Source organism: Oratosquilla oratoria, chromosome 13, assembly GCF_046742065.1.
Source record: "Oratosquilla oratoria isolate Oo_2021 chromosome 13, ASM4674206v1, whole genome shotgun sequence".
NCBI classification, from domain to species: domain Eukaryota; kingdom Metazoa; phylum Arthropoda; class Malacostraca; order Stomatopoda; family Squillidae; genus Oratosquilla; species Oratosquilla oratoria.
This window is the reverse complement of record NC_134789.1, coordinates 4,715,010-4,722,509: the sequence shown is the minus strand read 5'-3', so window position 1 is coordinate 4,722,509 and position 7,500 is coordinate 4,715,010.

The following is a 7,500-nucleotide window of genomic DNA, read 5'->3' as shown; positions in this document are numbered from 1 at the left end:
CGGAAGATTCTTACGGTGGTATTCTAAAAACCAATCTTTCCTTATACACATCTTTCCCATCCAAGGACTTATATAAAATTTATATAAGGAAAGATTATTTTTTAAGAATACCACCGTCAGTTGCCCGAGAATGTAATCGGTCTCATAAAGAGCAAATCAGCAAATATCCGACTCTGATGGCAAACCACCATCAACAACAACAACAACAACAACAACAACAAAAATAACTCTCTTCTTTCTCCTCACCAGTGCGACAAAATTACCATATATGGTGACACCCCATTGCCTTATAATAATTAATTTCACTATTCAACCTATACTTATGTAACAAACCCTTTACATCGACGAATTGTACTGCAAATGTCTGTACCTCATATATAACTTCATTGTACCACATAACAATTATCATCATTATTAACACTACTTACTGGTAATGTCTATACTGGCCCATTATTTATTAGTAACTGACCCACTCTGCTATCTTCCTACTATGCACAACCACCTGAATCACTAAGCACAACCACCTGAATCCCTAAGCACAACCACCTGAATCACTAAGCACAACCACCTGAATCACTAAGCACAACCACCTGAATCACTAAGCACAACCACCTGAATCACTGAGCACAACCACCTGAATCACTAAGCACAACCACCTGAATCACGCAAGTTCTCGAAATCCCTTATGCACGAAAATCCGATATACGAAGGATCCAAAGTACGAAAAAGAAAAAATGAGGACAATTTTTTTTCTATACGAAGGGATCATCCCTGGACGGTACGAAAATAATTATGAAAAATTTATGAAAATGTTGTACAGAACCAAATTCACAGCATGAGCGGCCACAGCGCCAGTTTCACTTCAGTATACGAATTTTCAACATACAAAAATGTTTAAAGATACATATCGCTTTCGTATATATGGGGGTTTCCCGCAAGAAACGCGATTACCAGATACCCGCTAATTGCTACTCATACTCTACTTGCAACACAAGTAATTCAACCTTTCCCAGTCTATCTCCAACCTACTTCAACCACTAAACAAGCCTCGTGGTTCCAATATCGAAAACAGGGGTTCTCAATCTTCCTCCCGTTGTGCCCCCCGAGTCACCAGACCATCGACCCGTACCTCCATTAACCTGACACAGAATACAGAATGGTAATATATTAATACTAATTAAATATACAATGGTACCGCAATGGCTATCAAATGGTTCGAAGTGTAATGATTTGATTCATCAGTTACGAATCAACATAAAAAAATGTACAGTAATACTACACACTCAGGAATGAAACTGTAGTTATTTTAATTACCAACCAGTGTTAAACTTCATTGTCATCTAAGTACCCCTGTAAAATGCCCCCACGAACCTTTGGTGGCTCGCGAGCACCAGGTTGAGAACCCCTGATCTAAAGCAATGGTTCCCAAACTAGGGGGGTGCCCCCCACCCCACCTCACATCGCCAGAGAGGAGTGAGGATTCAAGGGGGGGGGGGAGGCATGAAGTCATCTGCTCAAAAATCATTGTTGAATAAGAATAATGGAATAAATCTCAAGTATTTGCCTTTACATACTATCTCACCCCAACTCGTTTCCTATCAAGTTAGCTAAGTGTTAGGATATAAATAGAAAAAAATATATAATTTCATATAGATTAAAACAAAAATTGGAAGGCGTGCGGGTCTTCTGGAAGCAGAAAGGGACCGTCATATAAGATAGTTTGGGAACCACTAATGTAAACCAAACCTTCTCCTTTGTGCTTATGTTCTTATGTTCTTATGTTCTTATGCTCACTCTAAGGACCTCCGTTGACCAATGGCATTTGTTCTGTTATTCAGCTTGCTGCCAAGCTATTCTGTCCAGTTGCATGTTGTCTCTTCCGAAATAAAGGATCTAATCTGTGTCATCAAGCACCATAATCTAAAAATGCAGCCATTTACTACTGACCTAACCCTAAAAACAAGCATAAAAAGCTCAACACCTATAGTACGCTTTGCTCGGTGTGATTATCGCTCAACGATAATCGTTCATGACTGAATGATGATCGTCAAACGATTGCCTAGCGCACTAATTCTTTGTTTTTGAATGGGGTTGTTTTACCTCGAGGTCCAAAGTACTTGGATGATGAGCACTTTAACCGAATCTATCAACGCGTCACCCACCATTGGCTATGGTAGTCTTAATCACATCGAGTAAAATGTACCTTCACAGCCATTCTAATGCAAATCATCACCCATCATTTCCGACTACACACCCTTGTCCTGTACTCCCATCATCAAAGCACCCTTTGGCGGAGTACAAGAATACCGCCACTGTGTTCCCTGTGTACTACAACGGCGACAAAATGAGGTAGCGACGGGACTTCCTTTTTTTTTTTTTTTTTTTTTTTATTTTTTTTTTTTTTTTTTTTTTTTTTTTTTTTTTTTTTTTTTTTTTTTACGTAGAGCCAAGCTAAGATTATACTTTGACTTTGCCTCTACCTTATAAGGAAAACATAAGAACATAAGAATGCCCCTTACCACCTGTCATCCCTATCCATAATGTTATCTAATCTTCTCTTAAAACAACCAATTATTTCAGCGCACATCATGGTTACAAAGTCCATAACATTCGTTAACCACTGTCGGTAAACCAGTTCTTGCCTATTTCATTCTCAAACCCAAGTATGTCCAGTTTAAATCCATTACTACGAATCCTGCCTTGCTGAGGCCTTTATATGTTCATAATACAATATACTAATTACATAATATGTATCATCATCAAAACACCCTAAGACGGATTACCATCTCCTCCAATGCAAGATCTACCACATCAGCATAAACACAAACCACATACGTCAGCACCACAACCTGTCGTCTTCTTTCACACTTACACGCACACACTTACACACACACACACACACTTACACACACACACACACACACACACACACACACACACACACACACACACACACACACACACACACACACACACACACACACACACACACAAACACGCACACACACACACACTTACACACACACACACACACACACACACACACACACACACACACACACACACACACACACACACACACACACACACACACACACACACACACACACACACACACACACACACACACACACACACACACACCACACACCATAAACACTTCACCACCATTCACCACAGACCTCCGCCTGCTATCCACAGTCATCTACCACATACGCACACCACCACCACCCCCACCACCACCACCTCGACTGCCTGGGAGCGCGTGGGTGTGGGAAAGGGTCGGTAACTGACGCAGAAAAACCAGCACGTCTGGCTGTGATGAAGGAGCCATAAGCACTCTGCAGCTTGCACTGTAGCAAAACTATAGCAGCACTCTAGAAGCACGGTAGCAAATTCGTAGCAATACTATAGTAAAACAATGGAAGCACTGCCTAGTGTAGGCCTTATGGTCTCTTGCAGTCTCCTCCATTCTTATGTTCTAGCAAAACCAGACCAACTCACTTTAGCACAACAGAAATGTACCAAATCTTTGAAAGCACTGTAGCTTATTTAGAGCAGCACTGTAGTAGCACGATGGCAAAATCATTGCAATGCTGTAGCAAAATTATGGCAGCACTGTAGCAAAACAAAACCAACAGTGTAGCAGTGTAGCAAACCACTGAAAGCACTGTAATTGAACTGGAGCAGCATTGTACTACTAATCTCCCATCGTTATGGAATCAGTGCAGCAGCACTGTGGGAGTCGAAGTCCTATTACTACCCTAAAGCTAGGAGTGTGCCGATTAATCGGCATCGGCAAGAATCGGCACTTTTTTTTTTTTTCTTTTTTGGTGAATCGGCATCGGCGAGAATCGGCTTTTTTTTTATTGCCGATGACGATATCGATTCTCAAAAAAAAAAAAAAAAAAATGCCGATTTTCGCCGATGCCGATTCTCAAAAAAAAAGTGCCGATTCTTGTCGATGCCGATTAATCGGCACACCCCTACCTACAACAGAAGTTAAGTAGCTTACATTGATAAGTACTTAATGTACATCTTATAAGACTGAAAACATACAATGATTTTGTCATCAGGTCGCCTTAGATCTTGCTTATAGGGGAGCCTGGAAAGACACTGTACAGTTGCATTCAATTATAAGTACTACAGAGTCAGGCGACTTCTGTGAATATGTGCCAAGAGTATTTACAATATAAACAATTCTAATAGATCATAAAAGACTTGTTCACTATGGTACCTAAAAGTGGAAAAACTGTACATAAAACTTGTGTTAATCCGGTTTGTTCCAGAACAATGACATCAACAAATATCATCACTATTTTGCAAATGGCGACCTTGCTAAAGAGGGGCTGGGAATTGACTCAATAAAGTGTGCGCCCTTGTTACTAGTAGAAGCGTATGGGACGGCGCACCTATGCGGTTCACTCGAATACTCCTTTCACACGTATCGACTTATCGCCGTGCGCCGTCGACGACACGACGTCGTGTTCTCAAATAACCTTGGGTGTCTGTGGACGCTTCCACACGTGATCGTGGTCGTCAAGTGTGAGAGCGTTCATAGACACCCATGGTTATTTAAGAGTATGGCGTCGTGTCGTGGACGGCACACGGCGAAAAGTCGATACGTGTGAAACGAGCCATAGACTTAAGCAACAGGACGATGTGCCTTGTCCATTTTAAGGCAACCTAGAGTGATCTAGCAAATCACACCAACCATTATATCTAGAACCATGTATCTTTATTCCACTGAGGAAAACCCCTTGCTTAGCGATAAAGTGAATTCCCTCACCATGATCTTGAACTCCCTACAATTACACAATCTACTACGCCATAAACTTAAACCGCAACCATGAAAATAAAAAATATATAAAACACCAAGTGTACCACACCCGGGACCAGAAGTAAGGGCAGCCCAAGAGGCGAACAAGGGAGTATATGGTGCATTGGGTCATACAAGTCAGTCACATCCAGTCAGCTGGCAGGTCCTTCTTGCATCTCCGCCCAAACGCGCCGCGACTGGAGGGGGCAAAAACCGCGTCCCTGGCATGTGCATTCCGTACGTGTATTGTTGCTTAGTGCTCACCCCACTGCCTTGCCCATCACGTTACCGGGGGCCTGTCTCACATCACTTCTCCCTCTGTGACGTCATGCGTCACGACGCATTCTGGCGTGTATATACGTCACTTCCTGCCTTGCCGCGTCACTGTATCTTTACACTACACATTTCCTTTCCCACTTATCATTATCCCCTTCTCATGTCATTCTCCATGACGGCACAGCATCCCATTCCCAGATGCAGGTCTTCTGTTAACACATGCCACTATCACAAGTATCTCTCATTTGCCGCATCTCTTATCATTCTAGCACTGTGATTCGTCGATTCGGATCTCAACTCGCATTACCTGACCCCAGGTTCGAGCCTAACGACTATAGGGGCCTGCTATTTCATCTGGCATTATAAACACACAGGATAGAGCTTTTGACCGGTTCTCAAACTAGGGGCCATGGGCCGCTGTTACAAATAATACATTTCTAAATAATGTAGTCTAGTTAAGCATATCACAGAAATCTATCAAGTATAAGATCATTATAATTGTCAACTTTGTAATAAAGCAAAAGGTTTCTCTTGATCAACATTTTTTTTACTGTTATCATCATCATTATTACTATCATTATTAATTTTACTACTATCATTTTATCATTATTATTATTATCATTATCATCAATTATTATAATTATCATCATCATCATTGTTATTATAGTTATTACTATTATTTTCACCTTTCTTGGCGGGATGGAATTTGGGAGAAAAAATTAAGGAGATCCGCACAAATATTGAGAATTCATGAAAAAGGTTGAGAACCACTGGACTAAGCGCCTCCTTGCGTGAGCCTCTGGCCATCAGACATATTGTCACAGTGTCATATGTAACATCATCGTGTCATGGGACATTAATGTCCCATCACCGTGTCACTTCCAACTGCTATGGACCATCTAATACTGAGCGACATTCCTCTTTGTCATAAAGTGAAATGTCACACGCTTATAGCCTTCCTTATATACCCCTATCCTTTATAGAATCCCCCACATATCACCAAGTTACCATTACTAAACAGTTTCAAAAGTAACTTTCCTCCTTGACACGGTAACCAGTATTTCCACTACCACCTTACCTTCCGAGATGTTTCCTGTGTTAGTGACATTTGTCAATAATGTGCCCCACAGAACACTGTCCTGGTCCAAATGTAACCCATGCGATGTTACATATACCAGTTGACACCAATGGAATGCAATATGAAAGACGGCAAAAAGCTGTGCATAGCAAAATATCGAGTGCTAGGGGCCTGTGACTCTTATGACACTGTGCAATAAGTATGAAATTTGCAAATATCCAATACATGCACGTTCTGCAATATTGCTAAACCCTGCCTTTTAAGTTAGGACGTGAGTATGACATTTATAAATATCAAATATATGAATGCTCTGCTATGTGTCAAACAGTTACGAGACAAGTATGAAATTCAGAAATATTTAATTACTGCAGTCTTTGTTGCGTTGCCAAACCGAGGGTATTAAGTTACTCATCAGAAAAGTTAACACTCCCCACAACGACCGTTTTCTCTACAAGCAGCGTAACAGGAAACAAACTCTGAATAAATACAAGAGGTCTTGATTGAATGGCTTCGGTTTAAATAGCGGTGGTTGAAATCGTTAATGTGAGCAGAGCCTTAATAACCTCATGGCATGTGTCATGAAAAAAAATATGATCTTAAGAACATCATTAGACCATCACTTGATTCCCTCTCATTCATTTCTTTTGCCCGGGGTATACTCAAGGGGGAAAATATTTGGCGGAGACAGAACTAAACATCTTAGTCTTGTATAGAGTTAAGTGAATTAATTGTTATATTTCTTGTATTACCACCACTTACTTTTGCAAATATTCATCAAGGTCTCTAAGATACTCAAAGAATTTATGAAACTATAGTTCCTTTATATTTCTGCTACAAAGATCTTCAACTGCAATCGTTGTCCACCGTTTTCTCTACAAAGGATCCGATCCACGACTAAGCCATTTTATGACAGGTACATTACCAAATCTTTCAATTTACGAAAACAAACGCCTCGACCATGCATGACAGTAATCATTCTACTTCTATCCTTTTGAACTATCCATGTCAAGCTCAAAAGCAGACTTCTGGTCCACCTGACAAAAGTACATAGACCTCAACCACTCCGGGTCATTTCTATCAGTCATGTGACCGTAATGCCCGTGTTCAGAGATAAGGTGATTTAGGTTTGGACGTGAATAGTGTGGGCGAAGATCCATTGGAACTCTTTATTTCTTTAACGTTTCAACCAATGAGGTAATCACATATCAATAGTGTTTCAACGCATCTTCGTCGACTCTTCCTCTAACCACGTCCTCATCTGTTATTAAATCTATTCAAATTAAGGCATTTTACTTCTCTCAAATCGGTAGCATTAAGTACATTCTGA